This window comes from Mesoplodon bidens, assembly GCF_964165515.1.
Source record: "Mesoplodon bidens genome assembly, chromosome: 11".
NCBI classification, from domain to species: Eukaryota; Metazoa; Chordata; class Mammalia; order Artiodactyla; family Ziphiidae; genus Mesoplodon; species Mesoplodon bidens.
Window position 1 is genome coordinate 12,778,192 of NC_138167.1, and position 9,251 is coordinate 12,787,442.

Sequence of the window (9,251 nt, forward strand, 5' to 3'; positions counted from 1 at the left end):
AAAAACCTCCTTATGAGTCTTTTGATATAATTCTATAAATGTTCTTCTTTATTTTATTCATATGATGTACTATGTTAATTGACTTTTAAATAGTAAACCAACTCTGCACTGCTGGGATACATTCCAGACAGTCATGGTGTATTGTATTTTTATATATTGTTGAATTTAATTTGGTATTATTTTTTAAATACCTTGCATCTATGCTTATAAGAGATATGGTTAGGCACTTTTGTTTTCTTCTGATATTTTTGTCCTGCTTTGGTATCAAGGTAATACTAGCCCCCTAAAATGTTTTGGCATATGTTCCCTCTTCTGTTTTTTGAGAAAGTTTGTGTATGACTGGTACAATTTCTTCCTTAAATGTTTGATGGAATTCACTGGTTAAGCCATCTGGGTCTGGATTCGTCTTCATACGTATATATTTAACTGCTAAGTTTTTTTACTTTATATATACCTATTAAGATTTTCTAATTTTTGTGTGTGTCACTGAGTAATTAATGCCTTTCTAGGAATTTATTTCATCTATGTTTTTAAATTTATTGTTAAATAAAGTTCTTCATAATATTACCTTAAATTTCTTTTTAATTTCTGTTGGATCTATTGTGAAGTTCTATCTTTCATTTTTGATATTGGTAATCTGCGTCTTTTTTGTCTTGCTAATTCTAGTTACATGTTTGCAAGTTTTATTATTTCAAAGATACAACTTTGGATTCCATTATTTTCTTTATTGTTTTTGTATTTCCCATTTCATTAGTTATTGTGATAATTGTTTTATATCTTTTCTTCTATTGCCTTACTTTCTAGTTTCTTAGGTTGAAAGTTTAGATAATTGATTTGATGTCTTCTTCTTTTCTAGTAAAACATTTAAAGCCATAAATTTCCCTCTAAGTATTGCTTTAGCTTCATTCCACAAATTTTCATTTGTTGTGTTTTCATTTTCAACCAATTCAAGATATTTTTAAATTCCCCTTGTCATTTCTTGTTGGAACCATGGATGATTCAGAGTTGCTTTGTTCAACAATTGTTCTGTTTAATTTTTGAATACATACATGTAGATATACCTATCAAACTGGGTTCTCTGATGCAAGTATTAGATGTTTTATTTGGGAGATGAAACCAAGGGAAGCAAGGGTGAGAAAAAAGAGAAATAAGCCTTTATGAAAATGAGAGGCAATAGTTACTACTTCATGAGAAAACCACAAGGAGACACAGTGAATTTGGTTGAAAAGAATATCTGCTGTTATTGAGTTTTACAGGTGAGCCATAAATAAGAACAAGCTTCAGAGAAGGCTTTTCCCATTGATGAAGTTTTCCTGATAGGGCATTAGCTTCCCCCACCTCCTGACTGTATAATTCCACCCCTCTAAAGACAGCTTATGTTACCAGATCCCAAGCTCTGTTATGTGCTTGCCAGTGGAAGAAAAACTAGAATCTTTGGGCATTCATTGATTGGTCTGGCTGGGTAGCAGAGGCTGTGAGAGAAGAGTTCTATAATTGTTAGTGCAACATACTGGTTGTCACCAGGCAGCAGAGCTATTTGGGTCTGAGTGTGAGGCCACAGAGTATGGTTGGTAGCTGCCACAGAAAAGGTGGCTGAGGGTACATGAGGTACACAGCACTGAGAAAATTAAGAGCTAGTGAGTGATATCTGTGTCAGATCTACATATACACCTATTGACATATAATTATAAACTTAGAAAAATCATTGGGAAAAATCCACATGAAAAATTAACCTCTGGGAAGAGTATGGCATGAGCAGAAGAGGGTACTGTTACTGCTTTGCATGATTTTTGTAGTGATATGCATTTTTTTTTGCTTGTGTGTGTATCAGCAAAATTTTTAAAAAAAGATTATCAGAGTGAATAAATTATTGTACAGACACATGGAATTCTTTGTAGCCATTAAAATGCAAGTTGAAAAAGATTACTTAATTATATAAAACTGCATCTTGCCCACAATATATTAAGTAAAAAAATATTAAATAATATATAAAGAAAATAATTGAATGTAGTAGATATTTAAGGATTCTAAATAGAAATTACTTAAACATATTCTATTAGTATTTGATCATGTAAATGAAGTAATTGAAAACTATGATGAGAAAGAAAATAATAGAAGAGACATAAGGGAAAATATACAATTTACACGAGACTGAATGGATAGCTATCGTAAAAAAAAAAGATTTCTGAGAAATACTTGTATATGAAAATAACTTGTGGAAAAAGCACTAGCCTTAGACACTGTCAAATATGGCTTTGAATCCTGCCATGATCATCTTGGAATTAATTCTAAGTTCCCTTTTTCTTACCTGTTAATACAAAAAAAGTAGGATTTTTTAATAGTGTCCTTATTATGGTGAACAGCAAGGCTGTATTTAGAAGACTTTGAATAAATGAAAGGAGTAAAGATGTAAAAATAAAGGAGAAAGTTTAAACAACTTTGTCTGATAGTAGGAAATGAAGAGAATTTGCTTATACTACTCTTGTCTTTTCCCATTTTAATTTCTTGATTGTCTGGGTAATTGGTTAGTTACTATCGCTCTCTAAAAACTTGAAGAAGAATCCTAGGATTCAAAGCTAAGCCTCAATATTTACAAAGGTAATGAGTCTGTCAGCCATGTGAAGTCAAGTGTTCTTACTGTTTGGTATTGCTAACCTCAAATTTAACCTAAAGGGACACCTTTCTTGGGGGATAACAGTTCATTTGTCTTCATGCTAACTCTATCAAGGAATTTTCCTGTGCAGAAAACAGCTAGTTTCACTAAGCTCTGTATGTGCAGTGTTTTTTATGTAGTGCACTGACAGCCAGTAACCGAACCTAATCCGTCAAACTCATTTCACCTAAGACCTCAAGTATAACTCCAATTCTGATCCTTAAGGTAATGGTGTCACTGAAGTACTTAGTTCCTGACCTTTTGTTTTTGAACACATAGTACTCTGGGTTTGGGGGTGGGGGAAATGTATATTTCTTTTTGTACTGAGAAATATGGTCATTATTTTGGGGTATTGCATTTAAAAATATTATGTTTTCCCTATAATTTTTTTATAATAGATGCAACATTGATCAAGCAGCCTTTGACAGAGTTGTTCCTTTGCATTAGTAGGTTTACAGTTTAGTAAACTGCATGTATTTTTTCATTTAATGGCTGAATCTTTTGGCAATATTATATTTCTATATATTTATATATAAGATTAAAAAGTCAGGTATTTTAATCTTGTCTAAATTTTAGGAGCTAACCAGAAGAATTTGGATGTACAGCACTTATCTGTTAAAAGAAAAAAAGGACACAACTCTTCTAATTGTGCTCTGTACATTTTTTTGTGTGTAAATGTGTTAATTCTTGCTCAATATTATTCTGCTCATTATTTATATTTCTAACTATTGAGAAGGCACTAAAACAGGCATTTGAGAACTATTTCTGCAGCACAAAGTGGTTGCCCTTTGCTTTCTCACATGTTTGTTGAACGATTTGGCGTTTTCTAAAGAGCAGAAACCATTAACAAATACAGAAGAGATTTAGTAATATTTGCTCTGTAGAATGGAGCTATGGAACAACAAAAAAATTGTATAAAAAAATCATTAAAACCTAAGAATTACCTCTATCAGTAAGTTAGTTGAAGTTATTCTGCTGTTAATGACCCTATTTCAGAACTGTTAGACTCCTACCATATAACTGACTACTATTTTATATGGGGGAGTTAAGAACAACTTAGAAAAGAAACTTTAAGACTTTTGGTCAATGTGTGTGTGTGTGTGTGTTTTCTAAACAGTGTTATATTACACTAGAACCTTTACTTATATTAGTTTTACTTTTAACACTCAAAACCACACAATGGACCAACTTTGACATTCACAATTAGTCTCTAATACTGCTTCAAAGCAAATGAGAACAGCAAACTTTCCCAGATTCAAACAATTTTTAGAATTTTCTTAAAAAAAGACATAATTGTAACTAGCATAAGTCATGTAACAAAATGCTGTCTAATTAAATTTCTTGGATCTTTAAGGGAAACAAGATACTTTATTTAAGATTCATGGAAGAAGAGAGTATTCTTGTTTTCTTAAGGATACCTTAATCTCTGAAAAACCCTGAATTTTATGAGTGTCAAATTTTGGCATAATGCTTACAAGAATAGAAGTAACTCTTCACACAATAATATTTGACCATAGTCATATTTTTCAAAAAATTACATTATAATTATTACTTCTGTCATCAAATTTCAGCTAGCATTTATTTTAATATCTTTGATATAAGTTGGAAATAAGTATCTGCAGAAAGCCACATTTGAATTATGAACATCAAGTTCTTATCACACACATTGGTATTTCCAAATTTAAGAGTCTCATTTAAAGTAGGCTTAAAGATAATAAAAGCATACATAAGTTTTCTCCAATATATGGGTCAATTTGGAAAATACAGCTTTATTAAGTAGACATCCACTGTCTAATGAAACACATGAGATTAAAGCATTAAAAGTCTTTGAACACAATCACTTACTTTTGGGGACCCAAAAGATGGTGACATTTGCAATTCAGCCTTATAAGAAAGATGGAAAAATTTCTTATTGTGTTAAATCACTTACAAAATGTCCCCCAAATCATAGGCTCAGTACAATTTTCTTTTTCTTAAATAATGTTCAAATGCCATCTCCACAATTATGCTCCCCACTGTCCCTGAAAACTCCATTTTATCATGTTGATCTCTGTATCACAGGAGAATTAAAGCACTGCCTCCCTACATAAATAAACTCAGGCTTTGGCTTCTTGGTGGCTCCTCAAGGAAATTAAAAAACAATTAATTTGGTCAATTAGTTGGTTCTTTTTCTTTATTATGATAAAATATCAGTGTAACTGATCTTTTATGAATAAGTAGACTATTATTTTGACTGAACAAACTATTGTTTTGGCATCATGTTCAACATAGCCTCAGAGTTTCTTACTTGAATATATAGCTGTACTTTTAAACACCTCCTCAGTATATTAGCTTTCTCATTGATAGAACTCTATTTTTCTCATTGTGACTTTACCTAGCTAAGTATAGTCTCAACGTTCACTCAAGTTTCAGCCTTATTTACAAACGGACTAAATGATTTTCTAAGATATTTGAAGGCAGTGGGGAAAGACCTCATTGGCCCAACATATCTTATTTACTACTAGTTATGATCCTTATGTTTCTTATTCATAAATTCCGCTTACCACACATATTGATAATTCATTTTCTTACATGTAGGTGTCCAATTTTCCCAGCACCACTTATTGAAGAGGCTGTCTTTTCTCCATTGTATATTTTTATCTCCTTCATCATAGATTAATTGACCACAGGTGTGTGGGTTTATTTCTGGGCTTTCTACCCTGTTCCATTGATCTGTAAGTCTGTTTTTGTGCCAGCACCATACTGTTTGATTACTGTAGCTTTGTAGTGTAGTCTGAAGTCAGGGAGCCTGATTCCTCCAGCTCCATTTTTCTTTCTCAAGATGGCTTTGTCTATTTGGGGTCTTTTATGTTTCCATACAAATTTTAAAGTTATTTGTTCTGGTTCTGTGAAAAATACCATTGATAATTTGATAGGGATTGCACTGAATCTGTAGGTTGCCTTGGGTAGTACAGTCATTTTGACAGTATTGATTCTTCCAATCCAAGAACACAGTATATCTTTCCATCTGTTTGTGTCATTTTGGTTTCTTTCATCAGCATCTTATAGTTTTTGGAGTACAGGTCTTTTACCTCCTTAGGTAGGTTTATTCCTAAGTATTTTATTCTTTTTGATGCAGTTGTAAATGGGATTGTTTCCTTAATTTCTCTTTTGTTGTTAGTTTATAGAAATACAACAGATTTCTGTGTATTAATTTTTTATCCTGCAACTTTACTGAAGTCATTGATGAGCTCTAGTAGTTTCCTGGTAGCATCATTAGGATTTTCTATGTATAGTATCATGTCTTCTGCAAATAGCAACAGTTTTAATTCTTCTTTTCCAATTTGGATTCCTTTTATTTCTCTGATTGTTGTGGCTAGAGATTAATTAGTACAGTCACTATGGAGAGCAGTATGGAGTTTCTTAAAAAACTAAACATAGAGTTACCATATGATCCTGCAATCCCATTCCTGGGTGTACATCTGGAGAAAATCATAACTTTAAAAGATACATGCACCCCAATGTTCATTGCAGCACTATTTACAATAGCCAAGACATGGAAGCAAACTAAATGTCCATCTACAGATGAATGAATAAAGAGGATGTAGTATAAATATACAATGGAATATTACCAGCCATAAAAAAGGAATGAAATAATGCCATTTGCAGCAACATGAATGGACCTAGAGATTATCATACTAAATGAAGTAAGCCAGACAGAGACAAACAAATATCACATGATATGGCTTACATGTGGAGTCTAAAAAAAATACAAATGAACTTATATACAAAACAGAAATAGACCCACAGACATAGAAAACAACTTTATGGTTACCAAAGGGGAAAGGTGGGAGGGATAAATTACGAGACTACGATTAACATATACACACTACCATATGTAAAACAGATTAACGAACAAGGACCTATTATATAGTGCAGGGAACTATACTCAATAATTTGTAATAACCTATAAGGGAAAAGAATCTGAAAAAGAATATATGTATATATTATATGTATAACTGAATCACTTTGCTGTACACCTGAAACTAACACAGCACTGTAAATCAACTATACTTAAATAAAAAAATAAAATTAAAAAAGGCATGAAATAATATGGTATCCAAGGAATTGAATTTTAAAAAGTCATTTCGTTCTATGAAGAAGGCAGTGGGAAAAGAAAGTAAAGAAGGAGGTGGATGAAGCTACAGCAGACTTATATTCCATCCTAAGGATTGTGGCTTTTATCCTATAGGTGGTATAGTAATATTAAAGCAGTATAGCGACAAGGTTAGATTTGTAGTTCAGATCACTCACTTTAGCAAAAATGAAGAGGAATAGATTTCAGAAGGACAAGTCTGGAGTGTGGTAGATATTGGTTAGGAGGCTATGGCAACAGTCCAACCTTGAATAATGGCAGGGGTAAAATGTAAGGAGAGAAGATGACAGATTTGAGGTGGAAAAATCCAGCCATGCTTTCTTTCCACAATTAACCTTTCAGTGTAAATTGAGTTGTTAGATTAGAGGAGCACAGGAAGGGAAACTGTGCATGTGATGTAGTGGTGAAGATTAAATGAGTACGTGGACAGTGCTATAAGTTGTTTGCTATTATCATTATTATTATCAGGGGGCAAGGGAAAGTAAAAATGTGAATGAGTTACTGACCTCAACAGACAAGCATCAATAGAGAGCTACACTCATAGTCTGGGACCCGGGAACACAGATCTGCTAGAGGGACCTGTGCTGAAAAGGGAAGGCATGCAAGAGAGGGAATCTCAGTAGGTGTGGACAAAGGGAAACTTTTGCAAAATAAAGCCAGCGCATCAAGGGAACACAGTAGAAGTAGGGTGTGCTCCGAGTCACTTCTTGTAGAGATAAAAAATGAGATGTTTGGGGCTTCCCTGGTGGCGCAATGGTTAAGAATCTGCCTGCCAATGTAGGGGACACGGGTTCGAGCCCTGATTGGGGAGGATCCCACATGCTGCAGAGCAACTAGACCTGTGCACCACAGCTGCTGAGCCTGAGCTCTAGAGCCGGCGGGCCGCATCTACTGAGCCAGTGTGCCATAACTACTGAAGCCTGCACACCTAGAGCCTGTGTTCTGCAACTGGAGAGGCCACCACAATGGGAAGCCCACAACCACAGTGAAGAGTGGCCTTCACTCGCAGCAACTGGAGAGAGCCCATGTGCAGTGATGAAGACCCAACACAGCCTAAATAAATAAATAAATAAATAAATAAATAAATAAATAAATAAACAAAATTTATATACATATAAAAAAAGGAGATTTTGAATTCACCACAACTCTGCCCATCCCCTAAATTGCAGCAGGATACCTTCAGAACCCCCTGAAAATGTGTCATTGCATTCTATCTTCTCCTGCCATGCTCTGAAAGTACACAACCAAGATGCAAGAGCATGTGGATAGAAATCCATAGAAGTGCCACATGTACATTCCATCAGCATTTTGCTTTGTTCAAGGATTTTTGTGGACCTAAAAAAACTCTGATCTGTTTGGAAAGAGGATTTGCATTTGCAAATAAGATTTGCAGGCAGATCCAACAAGCAGTATTTTGCCATTTGCAAATCCACTTGAAACATCTGGGTCCCTTTTTAGCCCATAAATTTTTGTGTAAGTGGACAATCCTAGAATTATAGTTTGGACTTCATTTTAAAAATCAAGATAAATGATAAGTAATTTGCATAATTTTTATTTTGAAAGCACACTGTTAAAATAAAAGAACAAACAGAAGCTAAGCTTTTTCTGTTAAAGGAGCATTAAATAAATGAAATCAATAAAGAAACAATAATCAAAGTACCTTGACTTTATTAACTGGGGAAAGAATGTGTGATTTTTCCGTGAAACAAGTTTGCTAATGAGAGTTTTAGTTTAGACTTAAATTCTACCTGTTGTCCTAATGGTAAAATAAAATAAAAAAAAAACGTATTGACCACTTATTTATTGTGGATCTGAAGCTATATCTCCTACATAACTTTTTTATATAAAAATAAACCAGTGAGTTTCTTCTTTAGTTTAAAAAAGAGTATTATAATAGTCAATATAAGATTTACTCAGACTAAATTTATACTGTACCAACAGACTGTAAGAATTCCATTAATGCTTCATTGATATCATCAGTGAAGAAAAAGGCAAAATGGATGCATTGCTTCTGCTCCACTGGGTCTGTAATGAAGCAGCATTATAGCAGCTGCTGTCTTTTTAAACAGCTTTGGTTTTTGTCCAAGGCATCACTTGGTATATTGCAAGAATCTCCAGAAAAATATCTTTTGACCTTGTGGCCCTCCCCTTTTATTATTTGTATTTTTTTCAAGAACCGTGGCCATCTATTTGCCACTGTGGTGCTGTGTGGTAATTTGAAATGTACAATGAATTTTTCAAATAGAAATGAAGAGTTTGAGATTGATATCACCAAAAGCATCTGTGCCAGTAAATCCTAACATTTTAGGAATGTTGTCTATTAGAATGTCGCTTTGCCTTTAGTGATATGATGGAAGACTTGCTAAAGTGGTGGAAATCTCAATCATTTTACTTCATTTTCTTAGTTTAAAAAATGGTATATGGAGCTTTCTAGAAAGGCACAATTGACATTTTGCCAAACTA